Below are 21,328 nucleotides of genomic sequence, written 5' to 3' on the forward strand. Positions count from 1 at the left end.
GCCAGGTTGGTGTCTGTGAAAGATGAGAACTATCCCAGTTTACTTCTGTCTGACAGCCCCCTTGGGAACCATTTCAGCAGCCAGGCAGGTTTGGAGTACAGCGTGTGCCCTGGCATGCCTCTGTGCTGGAGGCACGAAACTGTGCTTCAGAAACCTCAGTTCCCAGCATTGATCAGAATTATGGCACACAAGGAGGTGGAGGACCTCCTTTTGAGTGTGTAGACACACCTTTTGAGCGTGCAGGAGGACAGCTCTGGAAATGGAAAAATAATCATGCAGCCCAGGAGAAGTATGTTCTTGATATAGGATTTAAAAAAATAGTAAATTAAATGTGATTAACATTGTTAAACTTCTACAACATTGGCTAACTGTAAAGTTCAATCTCATTCAAAGAAAATCAAAACTTTGCTGTTAGTACAGCTGACTTTGTACTTCCTGACAGACCACTACAATCCATTATGAGTTTCCTTAACTGGAACGTAAATTTGCTATAAAGCTTTTTCTGATTGAGGAAATTAAAAAAAATAAAACCAAAAAAGCACACTTTTCCCATTGTTTCTCTTTGTTTCCTTGGCTGGTTTTCAGTCCTGCTGTGTTGTTGGACATGCTGGGCATAAGACAGCACCACGACTCCTGTGAACACATCTGTGGGTGGTTTAGCTCTGCACTGAAATGGTGTCAGTGAGAGGAAATTCTGCAGGTGACTGCAAAATCTGTCACCATATGCCTCCCATTCCATGACTGAAGGGGAGAATTTGAAAAACATTGAGAAGTCTTTGGCAAAATGGTACAATTAATACCCACCAGCTTGATGCTAGGAGGAGAAAGATGAGCTTAAGCTCTGAGCCATGCGTATCTTCCTTTTCTGACAGTCTTCTAGATGATGGTGGGGTGCAGCTCCCCCCCGTCATTGGTGGGTGTCATTCCCAGCCTGCCAAGAACCATTTCAGATAATTAAGCAACATGATGAGTACAAGATTGGCAGCAATTACAGTTTTCCTGAGCCACTGCTTGGTCAGAAACTGGTATTGAGGCACTGTCAGTCAGTACTCTGTGCTGTGGGATGGGATGTACCAGTTGGCCTCATGAGGCAAACTCATTTCAAGAGCTTTAATAATAGGGGGGTGACTCTCAATGAATGAGGAAACAGCTTCTTTTTTTTTTTTTAATTTTGTTTTTGTTTTTAAACAAAACCATAAACCAAACCACACAATTTGCAGTACCTGCACATTCCTGATACCAGGGATGGGATTATATTTGTAAGGTTGTCTTATAGAATAAAATATTCAGAGAGGTTTTATTTTGATTAGCACCTAGATTAGGTTCAGAAAGTTTTGCAGTATTTAGCAGTCTTTTCTGGGAAATACTGATTAAACCTGGTTTAGAAAAAGACTGATTCAACTAGGTTGACAGGATTCACGAAAGTGCAATTTTGTAAATATCTGTCATAAATAATGGTAACATGTTGCAATGTAATCAAACTGTTGCATTTAAATCACGTTTTTCTGCCAATATACTTCAGCTCAATTATTTCTGAGGGCTGTCTTGATGTGTCTTAGGTAGAAGAATCTTTCTACAGATGCCAAAGCAAACATTTTAGGGGATGTGTTAACTACCTCATTGCTAGGAACCCATGAGCATCAACTAAGCAAGACCAGTATACAGAGAAGAACTATAGAGAGACAAAAATATGTAAAATTGTCTGGAGAAAAAACAAAGCAGACTTCTCATTGTGATTTGTGGAAATAGGAAGCTGTGAGTTTTTTGTGGACTAAAATTAATCCTTTTAAAGCAACATTAGATATATTCCCTGCCACAGATTACTTCTAATGGTAAAATATATGCTAGCTAGCTCAGATAAAATAGTTCTCTGAGCTAATATTCATTTAGGATTCGAGTGAAAAATAGATTTCACTTTCTCATATAAACTAATTCCAAATTAAGATTTAAATTAAATGGATAGAAAGAGGTCTTAAAAATAAATCACTTTGGAAGCCTCACAAGTTCATTACAGTTTGTCTAATAATCATCCAGCTTTAAAAATTATACTCTAAAAAGTATTATTCAGACAAGAGTATCACTGAAGGTGTTTTAAGAAGTAAGTTTGATTCCACAGTCATTTAGTGAGGGTAATAAGGTACAAAAGCAAGTGCAAAATCATTGTAAATAATGTAAATGCAAATGATGCTGGAAATGACAGAATTGTGTCTGCTAGATCAGGAGACATTTCTGATGCTTCTGGTGAAAGACACACTTATTGAATTGAAAAGGGGAAATGACCAGGTTGCTGCAATCAAGATACTCCATCACTGATCAGAAATACAGCTCTGAGCTGCTGTTTTCCTCTGTATATAAAGCAAGTCTATTAAGGGACACAAGTTAACCAGCTCATGGCTTAGTGCAAAGGCTACAGACAGTGGTTAAAGTAGTTTAAAGTGCCTTATACTAAGAACACCACTGTTAAAGAACTAGATAACTAGGCAATTTCCTAGTTATAGTTTTAATTAAAAGTAATATTTTGAGCTTGGAATTGAAATGTGATAAAGAAGCAATTATTGAATTAAACTTGTGCTTTTCAGTATCGTCTGCTGAGTGGAATGCTTTTCTGGCTTAAAAGCCCATGTAAGCAGCTAAAGCAATCTTTTACACATGTAACAGATACAACTGTTTAATAAAAAATAAGTGAAGAGCTACTCACACCCTGCTGTGAAGCAGTTATTAGCTTCTAGAATAATACATGAATTTGTGTCTGCTAAAGAAATGCATTTAAATGGTAAAGAATGTTTGATGACTGATAGTTACGTTTCATGTGTTAAACCAAAAATATTTATATTGCTTTTGAATTTCACATGCAAATAGCTGTCATCATTCTGGGGTACAAAAAGCTGATTTCCCTATGTGGCATGTAATGATGAATGCAACCACCCTAACAATCCAGGGTTTTCTTTTGGTGGCTTTTTTTATACTTTTCTCAGTATGATTTTGGTCTCCAAGTACTGGCTTTTGAGGGTATGTTGGTACACATGTAATTGGTACTTGGAGAAATGGGGAAATACCTCAGTAAGATTTTGACCCCACTCATGTTGGTGATGTGCTTTTTGAAGATTCCAGTGAGGCTGATACCGTATTCTTGGTCTTCACATGGTATACACATTTTTGTCTTTCATGAGAGGCAAAATATTGGCAGCCCAACAATAACGGATAATGCTGGCACTGGCAAACTTTTTTCCTTCGGGAAGTAAGGGCTCCTGAGGCAGGCAGGCAGGCAGCTGGTGGACTGCTATGATTCTGCCTATAGTGCTGGCCAACATTGTCTCCTCTTTCCTTGTATACCCCCTTTTTCTGTAGAATCCATCTGTTGTCTCTTGTCTGATACTTAGCTAGCAAACTCTGTAATATTTAATTCAGAAGCCGTCATTTTTGTTTCTATTTTAGGTGACTCCTGACCATGAAATTCTGTCCCATAATTTGGGCTACTCTGCTAATATTACTGTTTCTATGTCTATCAAAATTAATACCAATATTCTGTGTATTTCCACTAACTCCTGTTAGTAATTTAAGCATTATGTGATTTTGATTGACTTTTATGTAGTAGTTATAACAAAGACCTGTAGATACTTGAATGAAAACTTAACTGTTACTATTATTCCAGCATTGATCTTAATAGCTGTATGCATAAGGAACTTGATAAATAAAATATTCAGTGTGCAGATTTTCTTCAGTAATCAATAATCATCTGGAGCCATATTAATCCTAGAAATAATTTTCCTGACCATAATGGGTTTGCACCAGGAATTCATTTATCTGGTGTTGCTTGTGTTGTGTGTAACTGTCCATTAGCTTCCTTTCCTTTCTGCAGTGAGATGGTAGAAGATCAGGGCTCAGCCCTTATGATGCTGATCCTCCTGGCCTGTTCCTGAATGTATTATGATTAATAGCTAATACCACTGGTGGTGATAATGTTCATATTGTGTGATTAACAAATACAAAGAAGAAATCTAGGTATAAAAGGAAACTGCATGAGGTATAGGGAGGAAAGTGAAGCTAATACCAGGACTGCTTTTCTGCATGTTGGTTGTAGTGTAGGATCTGGTACCCTGTGTGCAATGCTGGCTGCTGTTGCCATGGAGACTGCTGAACACAGACCTTCTGTCCACCTGGGACCTCAGTTGCATGGGAAAGCCGTCAGGATTTCTCTCCAAGTAATAACTTCATTTCCATGGTCTAGGGTGCCGCTTCCCAATACGTGTGCATGTCCTTGCCTTGTTTTGTAATCTCCACTTTAGTATAAATGAGAAACGAGTGAATAAAAACTGGTCACACACATCTACACTAAATACTTAGGGCTCAAAAAGAAATACCTTAAACCAGTGAATTAAATGGCATTGCTTTTACTCTATAGACAGATTTGTTGAAAAGTCCACACCTATAGCAGTAGTAAATACTGCTTTTTTTTTCTGCTCTTTTCATGCCTTAATTTTGGGATATTTCAGTCTGTGCCCTAACACTTGCCCTTTTATCCATGATCTTGAGCTGCTTTTAGGTGTTTTTGTGAAACATGAGTGATAGGTGGTATATTTCCTCAGCTATCTGCACTTCTAGGATGCACTTTTAGGACATTTTGAGGTATTACCCAGAGTAAGAACTCTAGTGTTTAAAATTTATGACATGGAATCATAAATTCAACTGAGTAACAAAGCATATTTTTAATTGAAATCTGAGAGTAGCCAGCTCTTTATTTTTAAAATATTTTATAAAATGCATATAGAAAAATAAGTAAGTCTCAAAGGTGGTTGTTGAGGAAGGAAAAGGATAAATTAATTTACACTTCTTAAATTGTATTTGTCTAGAATAGCTGTACACCTTTTCCTTTTTAAAATATGGCACAACATGCATGAAGTACATCAATCACTGGTGGATGCGCTATTTAGGTAATACATGCCAGTTCATTACCTTATTCTGAGAGATGCAGTCTATGTTTAAAAAGAAAAAAAACTGAAAATGGTCCTGAGGTTCAGTGCACATATTAGAACTGTAGGAATTGCATTTTCTAAGTCACAAGTACAGTGTTGGCACAAACAACATCTTTGTAGAAGGATCTCCAATTCTCTATTTACTTGAGACCTTCTGTCTCATTTAAATAGCAGCTGAGACTGATACTGTGGGCCTTTCCTTGGGCCTCTGTGTCCTGATGGCGATTTTTCCATTACTTGTAGTCTCCTCCAAGAGAATCTACAGCAAGATTGTTTCACTGCTTTTGCAAAACTCTGAAGATAACGTTAAAATTTAGCATGTACATATTCAGTAAAATCTCATTGTGAGCCAGCAAGGCTCAGACTTCCTGGTGTAGCAATCACGTGTGATGCTTTGCAGTCTCTGTCACTTCATTTTCTCACCTGTTGTATCTCATCACTGTTCATTTTAGTGCTGAACATGACATGATGCCTATGACCATGTTTTTATTTATACATAGATTTGCCATTTCCCTTTCAATTTCTGCTTGTCACCTTCTTTTAAACATGAAATCATATATGTGTAGGGTTGTATTCTCTGTTCCAATAACAGAGTGGTAATTATATCAAAGGACCATGAAGCCAGAAAAAACAACCCATTTCCTGTCTGCCTTCACCCCAGATCTAATTAAGATGTTACATGGGTAGACACACTGTCTTCAAAAACTGATGCTGTGGCAATATTTTATGTATTTTACACTAAAATATTTGTTATTTAATCAAAAGTCTTTGTAATCTAAGAAAATAACATGAGCTTTAAGTCTTCATAACAGCAGTATGCTTAAAAAAGGCAAATGAAAATATTTATAAACCTTTTCCTATGATTAAAATGTTTATAAACTTTAAAATTTAGAAGCTAATGCATGGCCACCATCTACTGCATATGCAGTTAGCTAAGTGGAAATGTTACCTTATCTTCCCCTCCGTTGTTTGAAGAGAGATTGCTTAGAGGTTACAGTATTTGGTGGACCATAATGACTGGCTGGAGCTATTGTTCTTGTGATGCGATACCTTCTGCCAAGTGTTTCATTACTAGGAGTGGACGTGATGTATTTCACTGGGTCAAAACAATTCATTAAACTGCTGCTGAACACCAGGTTTTCCTTTGGAACAGGTTTGGGCTGTTAGTGGTTTGGAACAGAAAACTAAGACAAAATAAGCACAAGTTAGTTTTTTAACATTTGGGAAATTTCTTCAGAATATTTGTATCTCAGTATGAACACATTTATAGGAAAATAAGTTCTTAGAACTTAGAAAGAAATGTTTTGGATTTTTTCCATATAATGGTTTGATCTGGTTTCATAACCCAGGTAATTAAAACGTGCTTGTTCTGTTGTTCATTCTAGCAGGAGAGTCTCTAATGTGGTAATTTCAATCTTTAGAAGATATTTTTAACTGATATTTCATTAATGATGTCTCATGGGGAGGGAAATAAGGAAGACTTTAAGATACCTACTTTTAGAAAGTAGGAAAACAGATGGGTGAGTTCCTGATGTATTAAGCTATTAACGGAGGCTGTAGGTGAACATTTGCAAGCCGTGTGCAAATTGACTTGGGTAACACTGCTTCTCAGGAAGGATTTGTGCCACAGACAAGATTAGTAGCAGGACCTTTCATCAGTGCAACAAAAGGGTTGTTTGGTTTGGTTAGGTTTTAATGTGGTCAGACTCTAGCTGCTGATAGCAAAGCCCTGGCTCAGTCCTCAAGTGCTCTGACTGTGAAGTTGGAAGGACCCAGGTAATGAGGTGGTCTTCCATTTAATTCTGAAATAAGCTTGGATGCAATTCACTGCCTGCCAGAGTTAAACTAGGCTGCACACCTGTCTGCTGGGGTTTGTGTGGGGCAGTGATGGATTTGTCATCAAGATAAAACTTCTCTTTGCCATGATAAATCATCAGCCCAAACTAGGAGTTAACTAATCAGATTATTTACTTTAAAAGGCTTTGGAATGTGTCCCAAAAGCACAACCCTAGGAATCTTTATTCAAGTAAATAGTGTTCCTGGAGTCAGTGGACCTATTAATAAGCAGCTACTCACTTGAGTAATGCAGGATTATGTTTTAATTCTGTAATTTGACTGCCTGCTTATGTTTAATGATATTTATTTGTTGGAATGATGCATTTTGGGAAGTGAGGTCAGCTGGAACATTTGTGGTGTTCATCTCTCTGCAGACCTTGATCTTGCAATGTATCAGTCCCTAAAAAAAGAAGTGATTACTCAACTGTAAACCTGAAATGATTGGTAATGTTAGTGGATGGTACCCTATGAATATTCTCAAGTGTAGGGTGCAGAAATGATGCTCATTTCAAAACAATAGTAGAAAGCACAATATTTTCTATTAACGATTTTACAAATTAACACTATATAATTGGTTTATTAGTTTTAAGTAAGTTTCAGGTTGTTTTTTTTTTTCTATTTTGAAAAGTTGGTTTTCTCCTCCATACAAACAACATTTCAATATTGTCTTAACTTTTTATCTTAAGTAAAAATACTTTCCCCCAACGTTTTGATATCAATGATTTGGTAACTTTATTTTTACTATGCTCCAAAATGAAGCATAGCTTTTATAGCCAGCAATTAAAAGCTGCATTTTCTTTTTTATTTCGGAATCTGTCAGTGTGATTCTGTGTTACAATTCTTACTTTTCATTGATGGCCTTGGATGTTATTTTTCTCAGATTATATCAGATTCTCACAGTTTTGTTGTGGAGTATTCTGATATGGTAAAATATTGTATTTGTCCTTGCCAAGTGCCTCAAACACTCAAACACAGTGGATTCTTGTACACATTTGACATTTGTTAATCCTAACAATCACTTCAAATTATTTTCCTGCTGGAGAGAGAGAATAAAAAATGTGACTATTAAATATTCTTATGTGAAAACACCGGAAAGGCTACATGAAAATAGCAAGACTCTTAAAAGAAAGTTTACAGCTTCAAACTACAAATTTACATTATCATGACACATTTCATGAAGATTACCCTTTCCTTGTGGATCTCCTAAGGTGTATGCATGAGGAATTATTTTGATCAGGCTTGTTCAGCCTGGAGAAGAGAAGGCTCATGGGAGACCTTGTAATAGTCTTCCAGTATGTAAAGGGGGCCTACAAGAAATCTGGAGAGGGTCTTTTGACAAGAGCCTGCAGTGACAGGACACGGGAAAATGGCTTTAAGCTGACAGAGTGGAGATTTAGGTTGGATATTAGGATGAAGTTCTTCCCTGTGAGGGTGGTGAGGCCCTAGCACAGGTTGCCCAGAGAAGCTGTGGTTGCCCCATCCCTGGCAGTGTTAAGGCCAGGTTGGACAGGGCCTGGAGCAACCTGGTAGTGGAGGGTGTCCCTGCTCACGGCAGTGGATTGGAACTGGATGAGCTTTAAGGTCTCTTCCAACCCAAAGCAGTCTGTGATCCTATGATAGTTCTATGGCTCCTACAAAGACACAAAAACAGACTGAAAAGGAAAATAGAGATGGAAAAATAAAATACCATGTACATTATAGTTCACATGGTCCAGGAAAGATGTTTAAACTACCCTGTAGAATACTGTATTACTCTTAACTATTTATGGTCATCTGTAAATATGAACAAGAATTTAGTATACCTTAAGACATCTGTCAAATCTACACCTATTGATGTAATATGAGCACAAGCAGAGAAATAAGTGTTTCACAGTATCTCTGAACAATATAATCTGTAACAAGTGGCAGGGTGACATTGTTTTTAAATGGAGCGGTCCCAGCTGGTTGTTTAAAAAACGTGGCACTTAAAAGAACAGTAAGGTTGAAAACAAACATATTTTTATAAAAAAAAAATAAATCTGTAAATCCTAAGATGAAGTAGTAATTATTTATATAATTTCAAGATAAACCCTTGATATTTTTCCAGACCTTGATACTGGTCCTCAGCACCAACTCTTATAATCCGCTTCTATTGGGTTGCATCAGACCCAACATCAGAGGTTTCCTGCAGTTTCTTTTTTCAATGAAGACATAACAAATCAAGGCTGATTTTTTATTTTTTAATTTGGTGAGTACTTAACAGTTTGGGTTTTTTTTGGAAAGCTGTAAGTCCTTGCACAAGATTGGCTGCTCACCATTTTTCTTCAGGAAAGCCATCTAAGAGGCAGCTCATCTCAAGTCAGCCAGCTTTTATCTACATCATAATAAAAAATATTGTAAAGATTCCTTCTAGTTTTCCGAAGACTAACCATTTTAGTCACCATGTTATTATCTTTGTATGCAAGACAAGTTAATTTCCTAAGAGTTACCAATTGGTAGAATTTGAATTGGCAATGTCAGAATGCTGTGTGAGGTTCCTTAGAACTAGGTTTTAAGGGTTGAGGGAAAAACAAGCATAAAGACAGGCAACTGAAGAATGTTTTCAGTCTGGTTTTCACCTTTGGAACAGCCATAGAAGTGGATTGACCTTCATGTGTATCTTAGGAGATCCTCAGGGAATGGTGATGCCTTCATGAAAATGAACATCGGCATGAGCATGGCCCTTGAACAAAGCCCCAGAAAGCGCCACCAGCCCATGGAGGTGTCTTCTGTCCTTTGCAGTTTTTAAATCTTATAGAGGATCCAGGCTGTTCATTTAACTTGCAAATTAAACAGCAAGCAAGAAACAAAATACCCCCCTGCCTTTTCTTTTAGTCTTTTATTAAACCTGCTTTAGTAAAGTAAGTAGTATTTTGATGCAAAAAAACCCCAACCAAACAACCCAAACAATGAAGTGGAAAATAAAAGCTGAAATATATGGTTGAATATCTGTGCTTATTTTTGAAAAGTACTTAAATAATGTGAACTGCATAGAGAAACTCGTGTTTTTTAATTGAAGAAACATAGTGCTTCTCAACTGACCTTCCACTTGTTGCAGAAAGAGCAAAGTGTATGTTTGCTTTAAATTTGAAAGTAATCTTCCATTTATGCCCAGCAACAGAAGGTTGGATTTCTCATATGTCTAGCAAACAAATCCATGGGGAGGGCATCTGGGGAACTTTGAACTAGGTATGAATATGATGGTAATCAGTGGAAAGTGTAAATTTGAATGTTTATGTTTTACAAAAGCACTTTTTATCAATGTAACTCTGATCCCTTTACAGGTTTCAGCAGAAATTTGGATCTTGAAAGGTTTTAATCCAAATGCATCACGCTCAATGCTTTGTCTCATAATACAAGTCATACTTCAGTGACAGTTACATCAGTTTAAAAAATACTTTAGATAAGGAATTGAGAGGATAAAAACCATAGTTAACTCTGTCCAGTCTTCTCTGTGTTTTGGGAGTATAAATATGGCAAGCATAAAATATTTCAGCCAATGCAAAAAACAGTATAGTAATACCATAATTTGAAGTCCTACCACAAATTAATTCACTGCTTGACAGATACTGCTAAATACTGTGGGAAAGACTAAAGACTATGGTTAAGAAAAGGTTAAGAAAAGAGAAAGCTTAAGAAAAAGAGAAATTGAAGTGGAACTGTCCCCTATTTCAGCCCCCTTCTGTGGATCAGTGCTTGCTGTTCATACTCTGCAGGTTAGGTGATTACAGCCCGGATACGTTCACTGGCCACAACAGTGTGTTGCCAACCAGCATGCTTCTGAGCTGCTTAGATTTCGTAATTTCTCCCCAGAAAGCTAAAATGAAGTCTGCACAGCCCTACCTACTAGCTGACAAGGAAAAACTCTGCCTTCCCCTGTTTTGCTAGGTGAGTTGAATCTGCTAAATGGAGGGTTCTGAGTGGGAGAATTCAACTGGAAATGTGGAGAGCAGATCAAGGAAATCATAAGAAAGCAGTTCTTCCCCTTTTCAGAGGGGTGGACTTTGAGCATGGCTTGCTGTTTCATGCAGTTGCACCCTGTGTTATTAGCGACCAGGTGAGGGGCCTGGTGGATGGAATTACAGCCCTACAGTCTCACCTTCTCCCGGCCCTTATCTTTGTTGTTTGGCACTTCTGGGTAGCTCTAATAGCGCAGCCTTGTTCAGGACTCAAGTTTGTTCAAGAGTTAAGAGCTCAGCTGATCTAAACAACTCATAACCTGATATAAACAACTCATACTGGCCGTAAAAAGTGTTTTGATGATACAGCTTATAGCAGTTTGATGAGTAAAACAAATTGTTCTAGCCAAAGCATTTTCTGTCTGTGTCTACGCTTGGGATTTTGATAACAAAAATAGCACAGAATGTCATTGGTAGTTGTGCTGCCAGAAGTTCTCAGACTGCGTTTGTCCTCAGATCATCTCTTTTTTTTTGCTGCATATTTTGATTATATCAATTGGAAATACCTTCTTCTTTAACTTCTGTTTCTTCTTTCCACTTTGAGCACTCACACCTAACAATTGCTTAATCCTCTGTAAAGGTACAAGAACAAGGTGAAACAGAGGCCTGTGGAGAGGTGTGGTGTTTCAGTGCTGAAGTTTATAAATGAATATAAATGACATGGGCCTCCTTTCACAGAGTTACTTAAGTACTTTGAAACCAAACACTCCCCTCCAAGTGGTATCAGTAGTCCACACTACTTACAGGTGTAACAGGAGTTTCCATATTAACCCCTCGGCTTCCTGTCAGCACAAAATACCTGCCAAGAGAAAATCAGGGCAAGAATGTGTTCACTGTTTTTCAGCTGACAAAAAAAATCATGCAAGGGCTTCTCAGGCAGTCATGTTTAACCTCTGAAGAAATGTTCATCAGTGTTTAAAATTTGCTGATGCATCTAATGTTGCCTTACAGCATGTCGTGGGTAGTTAAAAACTCTTCTGTGCCCAAAGGAAGCCTTACAAGCAGTCAAGTGCCAGAGGAGGTTTGGCACTTCAGCTTGCTGTAGCGCTACTGGCCCTTTTATGCCAGGCGGACCCCTTAGTACAATGAGACTTGCACCTAGCACAGGGAAGACTTGAATTGAAACAGCATCCAAGTGAGGACAAACACTGTGTCCTCCAAGCAATTGGAGGAGTTTCAAAGAGATTTGAGAGTTTGATTACATGCTGGTGATGTTCCCATTGTAGGCTGAGGGGAAGTCTGGCTTCATCTGATTAGCAAAAACTGGAATATGAGGACCAGCCTGATGGTGGTGAGATATTTTAGGAGGCTCTGTTATGTAGCAAACATGACCAACTCAAAATTCCAGAGAGAGAGACCAGTGTAATGGGAGAAGTTTATCCCTTATTTTCTAAATCTGAAATCTATTTGTGAAAGTTGGTGAAAATCATTCAGGCATATCAGCGGAGCATTGGATTCACAATTTTGTCTATTTTTAGAGGATCAATGTCATTCATGTTTACCATATTTGGGTCAATTTGGTTATCAAAAACTTGCATGGTGAAAAATAAGAGAACTAGAAATAGTTGTTAAAAAACAGCTGTAAAAAATACGTCAAGACTAGGTAGTAGCTGAGGAGGAGGATTTGGGGATATTTCTTAGATCCCAAGTGTCTAATTTGGGGTGACACGTATGCCAGTTTATATCTGTGGATGGAATACTGTCACAGGCTGAATCAGCAGATATTTAATTCTTTGGTTGGTGAAGTCATTTTGGAGTTTGTATGGTTACAGCAAGAATGTTTATCAACATTTCAAGTCTTTTGAAATAGATTATAGGTTAATAAAACACATATCTGAGTAATTCCAGAGGACGTTATTTTTTGGGGGAGATGTGTGAAGAGAAGCTTGATTAATATCTGTAAAATTAGTAAGCAAAAGATGTGATGAGCGGTTCTTGAGAGCTGTAATTTACTAACACTGACACCCACCTATTTTTCTCCACCCCTAAATTATATGTCTCATTACTTACAAGACTGCATATTGGTGACGTGATGGTAGTAACTCCAGTGTTAGGTTTTAGTACTTTGGTACAATAACTCTGTCTTCTCCAATTAATTAATTCAAATTCTGACTTCAAATCTGACTCCTGGAACAGGGAGTGCAAGAAAAATAGGGGAGTACACAGAGTTGTGCAAGTAAATAAAGAAATTCTTGGTTATTTTTGGCAAGAGGTGGAGAAGCATGTGATGACCAGTTGTAGCCAAGGATTTATCTTGGGGCTCACTACTTTATAGGCCAACAGCAATTCCTTTTTCTCCCCACATCAGCTGAATACTATTTAGGGTCAAGAATGCTGTTTGCAGAAGTTGACTAGTTCTACAAGCAACCACTAATATTTAAGTGATGTGTAACATTAGGGACATGTGAGGGTGCATCCTGTTGTTTTGGCAAGAGCTGAGCAAGGCAGAGCCTCTGATGGACTGTACTGTGGGACACAACATGGTCATTACGTTTGCTGTGTCCTGTTACTTCTGTAGCCAGTGGTGTGTCTGACGGTGTCTGGCTGTGGTGCCAGGGGCTGCTCAGCAGGGAAAGATGGCAGGCTGGACCTAGAAGGTTGGTGCTTCACTTTCAGGGCTGGGAAGGGGACTCACTTCATCTTATAATGCAGGAACCCTAACTTAAACAAGTCTGGAGTTGACGTGTTCATTCGCATATTGCCATCTTCTAAACTCCAGTTTTTGAGAGCTGGGTCTTTGCTGTGATGCATTCCTCATCCCAGAGGTCTGTGAATGATGTTACAGGAGCCGGTAGCCAAGGAGATGGGGACGAATCGCTCACCATTTTGTGTTTGGCAATTAGGAGTGAGTGCGGGCATTGGAGGACCACGGGGGTTTGTGGGTGCTCCTTGAGGAGCTCAGTCATTCCTGGAGGAATTGCCTTCCTCCAGGTAGTGATGGACTGGGGTGGGTAGAGGCGAGTTCGCGGTGGGGGCATCTCAAGTTGCCCTCGCCGGTTTCCCCGGCGTATGCAGAGGGTCCTGCCTCAGCCTCGCCGCTAACCTGCAGCTTGCGTGGGGTGACGGCCACGCACCTGCAGACGCCCGGCTCGGGGTTGCCATGACGGGCGGGGCAGCTCTGCCTATGCGCTGCGGGACTGATAGAGCGCTCGAGCGGCTCCGGCGGGGCCGGGTGGGGGCGCTGCCGCTGAGGCGCTGGGCGGGCGGCGGGAAGGCCCCGCAGGTTGGGCGCGGGGCCGGGGTACGCCGGAGTCCGCAGGCCCCCTCCGCAGAGGCCCCGCCGCTCTGTGGCGATGGGCGGCAGGCGCCGCTAGGCCGGCGCAGGCAGGGCAGACGCGGAGGCGGGAGGAGGCATAGGAGGCGGCGGCCGGGGGCGGGCTGGGTCCCTCCCCGGGAAGATGAGGCGGAGGCCCGGGCTGCCGAGCGGGCTGAGCTGGGGCGCTTCCCTCCCAGCCGCCAGGACAAGATGGCAGCGGCCAAGTCGGCGGCGGCAGGAGCGGCGGGGGTGAGGCGCTGAGCCCGGCGGAGCGGCGCTTCACTGTGGCGCTCCCGGACATGTCCAGGGTGGCGGCGGCAGCTCCAGATCGGACGCCAGCGCGGCCCGCTCCGTGAAGGTGAGAGCCGGGCGAGGAGCGGGGCCGTCCCCGGCGAGCGGCGCTGCCTCCGCTGGCACCGTTCGCCTCTTTCCCAAGGGGGGCTGCGGGGCGGAGGGCCGGGGCAAGCCCTTACCCCCCTGCCCTGGGTGCGGCAGGCACGGTGCACCGCTGCCCTTGTCGGAGCCCCGCGGCGGGGAGCGGGCAGTACCGTTTCCCCTTCCTCTTCCCGTCGCCCTCGACGGCGCCTGCTCCGCCGCGCCCGCGAAGTTCCTCCGTCCGCGGCGCAGGGAAGCTCCCGCCCCGAGCGCTGCCTGGGTGCCCGGCGAGGCCGCCGCCGCCGCTCGGTGGGGGAAAGGCGTGGCCGCCCGCCTCGTCCGTTACCGGCCGCGAGGTGGTGGCGGGGCCGGGTAGATCCTGGCTATGCGCTGCTCCCCTCCCGGGCTCTCCGCGGCCCCCTCCCTCTTGTACAGTGCTCTCAGGCTGGCGGCGGGTGCTTCCCCGCGCTGCGCTGGGGGTCCCGGGGCGGTGCCCGGGTGCGGCGGTGGCTCCTCGTACCCCGGCGACACCCAGCCGGCGTTCCTCGGCCTGAGCCCCGAGCAGAGCCCCGCGGGAGCCGCTTCTCCTCGCTTGGCGGTGGCTGGGATCGGGCGGGGAGCGAACGGTGCTGCCGGGTCGATGTAAATAAACACAACTGGAAAGGAAGTTGACGCTTCAAAATTTGGTCAGTTCCCAAAAACTAGCTGTGTAAAAACAGGCGGGGTGGTATTGTTGCTGGTGGTTTTAACATAGTGATTGCAGCAGGGATTGTGCTGGGTTTGTGTTGGTTCTCGATTCATCGTGGGATCAATTATAAAACTGGCAGATGCGTTTGCGTGTGTCTAACGCTGTAGGAAATGGTGGTTTTCATTTTAAATTTTAGTTTACGTTAAGCCCTCAACCATCAGTGCTCTGTGCTTACGTATATATAAATATCTTTCTTTTGAGGCTATACTTTTGTTACGAGCTGTGCGTCTGACTTGGTGCCAAGCCAGGCTATGGTTTCCTTTTTTGTTAACTTTGTAAGTTGTTTTGAGATTCCCAGGCTTGCCTTCCCAGTAATTATGTGGCTCTGTGATGTTTTTGTATCTGCTTGTGTACAACCGTGTCTATTTCAGTTTTTTTTGTATCTTTAAACTGTGGGAAAATGTGAAATTGACATGAGAGACAATTACATTGAGTAGAGCTGCAGTTGTTAATTACAATGCATATTTTTCTAGTTATTTTTTTTCCCGTTGGTATTACGTCCCATTACATCATTTGCAAAAAGTTTCTGCTGTGATTGGTTTTACGGGAAGTAGAAAAGCTTGGTTGGGCTGTGAGGACTGACTTTGTGACATAATAATGCCATAACAGAGTAAATTGGCTAAAGGTTGCTATAAACAAAGTTTAAGATTCACGCAGTAGCTATCTAATAAGCGTGGCAGCCAGCAAAGAGATTAGTTAAGCACCTGGAAAATAGGTCAGGGCTGTATTACGGAGCAGCATGGTGAGAGCGCAAATAAATAGAGCAAAGCGTTAGCATGGACTTACAGGGGGAAAACTGATCCTGATAGAACAGTGGCGGCTGCTTTATTTGCGCTGCCGCGAGCCATTTATGGTAGCACTCGGTGAGATGGTGTTTATCATCATGGAAAACAGGAATTCAGTAGAGTTCGCATTGAGTGTGTTTATTGCCAGGGACTTTCATTGTAGTGCGAGTTCTCCTGCTTGCTCAGGGGCTGGCATCAGTTGCGCTTGTGAATTGTTTTTCTCATAGCTGCATTTGGCTAGATTCTCTTAATTTTGATGGTGGTGGTGGTATGCTCCTCTCTGGCCTTGAGAACTCTCTGTATTCAGAGAGATTTTATCAGCTGGAATAAAGTTGCATTGAAAAATTTCCTGGAAAGCTGCTCCTGACCTGGGGTCTCTGCTGGGATGTGTGTTTTTTGTTCTGTTTCAGGTTTTTTGTATTTGCATGTTTCCTCCCTCCTGTCTTTCAAATAACTACCTACAGAAACAGGGAAATGAGACTGTCTCCTGCATAATGAGATGTCAGATACAAAGGCAGGGTGTGGGGAGGAAGAGTGAGCTTTCAACTCATCCTGCAGCAGATACAACTGCTAGAAATATTAGAAGGTGTATGTGCTGCTTCTCTTGCTGTGTGCTTCCACTTAAGCACTTGCTTCAAAACAAATATTGTTTTGGAGGTACTTTTTTGAAAAGTATCTGTCAGCTTGATCATGTCTGTTCAAGGGGATGGGACGCTGAGCAGCACTTCCAGAGGCAGCATTGGCTTATCAGCTCCTGGTTAAAACAGAATTAACTACGCTTAATTCTTGTGATAATCCCAACCTAAATGTGTAGGAATGTCAGGCTGTGCTTCTCCAAGCTTGTATGTTTAGGGATGCACCTCTCTGTGCTATTTCAAGGGATTGCACTCTTCCTGGTTTTAGAATGGTTTTCTCGTTAACAGCATATATTCTCTTTCTTGCATCTTCCATCCTGCTGGTATGTTGATTATAGCAGCAAAGATCCTTTTGACAAAGCATTGCATTTTGAAGCAGGAATTTTGTAGTTGGCTTTCTTTGCATGTATGTATGTAGGGGAGTAAAAGCATTAGTAAGGGGAAGAGCTTTGTTGTGTGAGGCCGAATGTCTGTTTCAGAGGAATGTTAAATACAGGAGGAAAACTTCTTTTAGTTGAGCTGAATCTTGATGTTGCAGTGTGAGGCCTGTGAGGTGTTGTAGCACACAACTGCTGGGCACATGGAGAATAGTTACTATAGGCAGTTTTGTTTTCTGCATGGAACTTTGTGGAAAAAGCAGAGACCATCCATGCTTTTTGAAATCCCTTTATTGGACAAGCCTTACTCTCACTGAATATGTGATGATCTCGTTCCATCTGCAGAAGCATTACAGCTGAGGTAGACTGCTCTGTCGCCTAACAGCAGTGTGAGTTGGGTAGAGAGCAGGCCTGGGAATCAACTGGTGTCCCTCAACCAAGGAAGGAAGAAATGTGGGAGTAGGATGCGCTCATGGTGATACCAGCTCTCCTCAGTTACACGTTGCTGTTTTGTGAAACAGTATCCCCCTTTCATATGTCAAGAAAGCTCATTGGTACCTTTCTGTGTTTTCTGAGTTTCTTCAATTAGCTGATGATTTTACAGTATCTCAGTTAGAGGAGAATTTCAGAAGTCCTGGCATAGGATTAATTTGCTGAAGAAAACATCCTTAGCACTTTGCTGGAACTGTGGCGCTCCAGTAGATGGGTTATGTAAACTCATAGCTAGTCAAATACTTATTTTCAGCTGGGCCTATTACATTTTCTTGTCTTTGAAAATAAGGGTAGTGAGAGCTGAGCTCAGTGGCGGGGACCTTTCACTAAGTTAATGTTTCTGTTCCTAAGTCACTGAAATACTGTTTTTCTTCAGATATCTTGACTGAAAATCTGAGACGGAGTGGAAAATAATGTATTGCTTTCAACCCAGGTCTTGGAAGAAAAGCTTATTCTTTGGGTGAAGAATGAGATGGATCTCTAAGCATCTGAAAGTGTTTCAGAACTCTGGGTGGATTGTGTGTAAAACCAAATATGAAAGAACTGGCAAGGATGAGCACTGTTGGACATAGCTGATGAGTGTGCAGTGCACCTTGAATGATGATTTAACTGCATTTAAAGCGCCTTTCTATATGCTATGGTATGAGTTATCTTTGACTTCTGTAGGCAGTGAACACCCTCTATTTAACCTGAAATAACCTGTAATGAAGCACAAAGCCTGGAAAATCCTGTTACGTGTTCTTGGCCTCCCTGCCCTCCCTCCGTAGACCATTTGGAATATAAAAGAGACAGAAGCTCTTGAGATTTCTAGAGAAATTGAAGCTCTCTTTCTCCTCAGAGGCGCTAACTTTTGAGTGACAGATGAGCAGAGGAACAACATGTAATTGTGAAAGCGGGTTATAATCTGTGGCTTTAGCTGATAGTGTAGTATTTCATACAGGGTAGGTGCCATTGTCCTCCCTCCCCCCCGCCTTAATTCTTCGGTTGTTTTATTTCGATGTAGTGAATGTTGGAAAGATGGCAAGAAGTGGTTTGAGTCTTGGTTTTAAGTGCAGTTTGGGGATAATTTTTGTACAGGTTTGTAATATTTTTTGCATGATGTCACTTTTTTTTTATACAGTGTCTTGATATTCCACTTTAATTTTCAGAGTGGTTAATTTTCTGACAAAGTGGGGTTAATCTCATGCTTAGCAATTTTGCTTGGAAATAGAAGGAGAGCCAAATAACTGATGTGGTTTTTAAGCAAATCAAGTTTTTTAGTTCTGGTTTGTTTTGTGTTTTTTTTCCCTTTTTTTTTTTTTCTTACTCAGTGACTTGGAATCAGTTTTAAGTTCAAAATATCTCTGTTGTTAACTTTTCATGTGTAATAGCCCCATCATTCAGTAAACTTTTCGTACAGCCTTTTTTCACCTTGTATTTTCAGAAAAAAAGTAGGAAATGTTCCTTTTTGGAAGTATGGCCTTTTCTTCATCTCTGCTGTGCCCTACAACAGTTGGATGAAGGATGAATCCTGGAAAAATGTTAAGTTCACGTTCCACAACACAGCAATAAGACAAGACCCAGTGAAATACCTAAAGACAAAACAGATACAAGAAATATTTTCATATATTTTTAGTATTATCAAAGCTACAGCAACTATCTAAATACTAAAAGAATAATTGGATCCTTATGTAAAGATAATTGCTATTGCGTGTTGTAATACTCCCTTTAAAAAAACCTATTTTTAAAATCTGTAGTGTTACACTTGTGTGACTCCATTCTTGGTAAAATAATATAACAGTTCTAGAAAACTATTTTAGTGCTTTTAAAAGCATGTTAGAAATTAAATGTGATTTAATGCTTGTCAAGTCGGCTATTGTCAAACAAAAATCCCTTCACATTTGTATAAACATCCCTTGCTGAGTATGTATGGCTCTGCAGTAACTGCCTGTTCAGAATAAGTGGTGGAAAATGTAGGGACACGAGCTCGGGTCCTAATATCTATCTAGGGTCCCAATAACATCATCCTTGGAACAGGAAGATGTGGCTGCAGTCAGAGGTGCTCACAGCCACTTCCCATACAACCACTCTCTAATCCACTGACGATAATTTCTTGCCCTTTTCTGTACTGGAGGCTCTGCTCCTTCAGGTGTGGACACTGTGGTGTCCTGCAGCTGGTTTTATGTGACAGGGATGCTTCACTTCCAAGGCGCAAGCTTGGTAGGAATTTAAATTGCTGGGTGAGACAGATTTTTATCTCAAAGCTGAAGCTTGGCTGTTGCCTTGCTTTGGGGCAAGTGGTATCCAGTACCTGAGAGAACCTGCTTTGGGTTATTTTAGGAGTTTTACTTTAATTTTACTTGGTTCTTGGTTAGAAGGTGTCTCCTCATCTTGTGCTCACCTTGTCTTGAAGCCTGATGAAGCCAGATAAAAAAGCTGTTCTCTGTGCAGAAAAAACTGCCAGTAGGACAACTTCAGCTGGGATTGCAGTAACTGGTGCAGCTGTCCTTTGTGTAGGGTTGTTGGAGTGTCTTCATTGCAAGATGTTTGCTGCTTTTATTAGTGTGACCAAATCCCTCCAGGCCCCCTCCCTTGGGTCTTTGGATGTGGATGTGGCTTGGAGCAACCTGGTCTAGTGGAAGGTGCCTCTGCCCGTGGCAGGGGGTTGGAACTGGATGAACTTTAAGGTCCCTTCCAATCCAAACCAGTCTGTGATTCTATCATTCTATGAACTGCCATCTGAACCTTTCTCTGATCTGACTGGTACACACTGGAACAAGTGCCTGCCCACAGGGAGGAGCCAGCATAGGCGCCAGCTCTGAATGAGAAGACTGTCATGTAAATGCAAAAACACAGAGAGAAAACAAAACGTCAGTACTGACAATCAGTACAAAGCTTTTTTTTTTTTTTTTTTACAGAAACTTTGGGTTTTAGCTGGTGATTTCAGCTTTCTCTGGAAGGTATCAGTAACCACTAGCATCAGGTATTCATAAAAATTATCTGTATGCACAATTTAACTGAAACTGCAGTAATTTATGTAAGCTATTTCCTTTTTCATACTTTGATATAAACCTATATTTATTCTCATGTTTGCACGGTCTCCATTGCTTACTGCACTGTTTTGCTTCTTTGTCAGTGTTCACAAAATCTGGTGTTAACCTTTACCTGGTTCCACTGGCTTGAGTAAAATATACTCTTTTTGTTCCCCTCTTCCACATGGTGCAGGTTTTGCCTGTGTTGATACACAACAATTGGTGGAACTTGCACAATTTCCAGAAGGCTTTTTATTTGTTTCTTGTAAGATGTTTTTCTGCCTTTTTGACTGAAAAGTACCTCATGCATCATTGCTTTGTAAACTTCTTCCATCCTGTGTTTTCCTAGAAAGTTTGGTCATCTGTTACTTCCTACCCTTTTCAATTATTCTGTGTTTTCTTCCCTTTTTTTTTTTTCCGAGCAGCTTGCTTATCTACAGTCTCTTCTAGTTGAGAAGTTTTTTCCCACAGCTTGTTTTTGAAGCTTTAAACTATTTATAGGGGTAGAGGACTTCCTCACAAGATCTTTATTTTCAGCATTTGTATCTGTTTCATATGGGAATTTTGGTGTTTGGGTCCTTACTTGTGAAGCCTTCTGGAAGGAACAGGCTTTGTTCCAAAGAGAATTAAAAAGCTCTTGGTCTCCTCTTTCCTTATCTATTAATATCAACTTTTGTGAGTCAAGAAATTAACTGATACTCAGCCTATTAGGAATGTATTGCTTTCATGAGATTCTGAAGGTTTTTTTTTTTTAATACCTTTTCTTTATGGCTTTTGAAACGATGCTTTGGGCTAAATTCTCCCTTTGACTGTGTCAGCTCTGAGCCCTGCACAAGGACATGGTGGGTGTTTTCCTCAAGAAA

General features: G+C 41.1%; 1 protein-coding gene and 1 long non-coding RNA gene across 5 annotated transcripts in view; one reads left to right on the forward strand and one right to left on the reverse strand.

Annotated features, from left to right (window-relative positions):
- HIPK3 (homeodomain interacting protein kinase 3) overlaps positions 1–21,328 on the forward strand; it is a 101,281-nt gene that overhangs the window by 21,673 nt on the left and 58,280 nt on the right. For 2 of the 4 annotated variants that reach the window (XM_061462822.1, XM_061462825.1), the window contains exon 1: positions 14,138–14,400. The exons of 1 other annotated variant lie outside the window; for it this stretch is intronic. The gene's annotated coding sequence lies outside the window, so the exon portion shown is untranslated. Of the gene's footprint in view, positions 1–14,137; positions 14,401–14,828; positions 15,104–21,328 lie in introns of those variants that run through there. One more of the 4 variants, XM_061462824.1, reaches the window with a different exon arrangement.
- LOC133274063 (uncharacterized) lies at positions 233–4,272 on the reverse strand. The gene is made up of 3 exons (XR_009745017.1): positions 4,052–4,272; positions 805–931; positions 233–296 (listed from the first exon to the last, which is right to left on the reverse strand). It is a non-coding gene; the product is annotated as an uncharacterized LOC133274063 (long non-coding RNA).

This window comes from Pezoporus flaviventris, unplaced genomic scaffold, assembly GCF_033815535.1.
Source record: "Pezoporus flaviventris isolate CSIRO_AGI_PZ_B2104156 unplaced genomic scaffold, CSIRO_AGI_Pfla_v1 ptg000036l, whole genome shotgun sequence".
Lineage (NCBI taxonomy): Eukaryota > Metazoa > Chordata > Aves > Psittaciformes > Psittacidae > Pezoporus > Pezoporus flaviventris.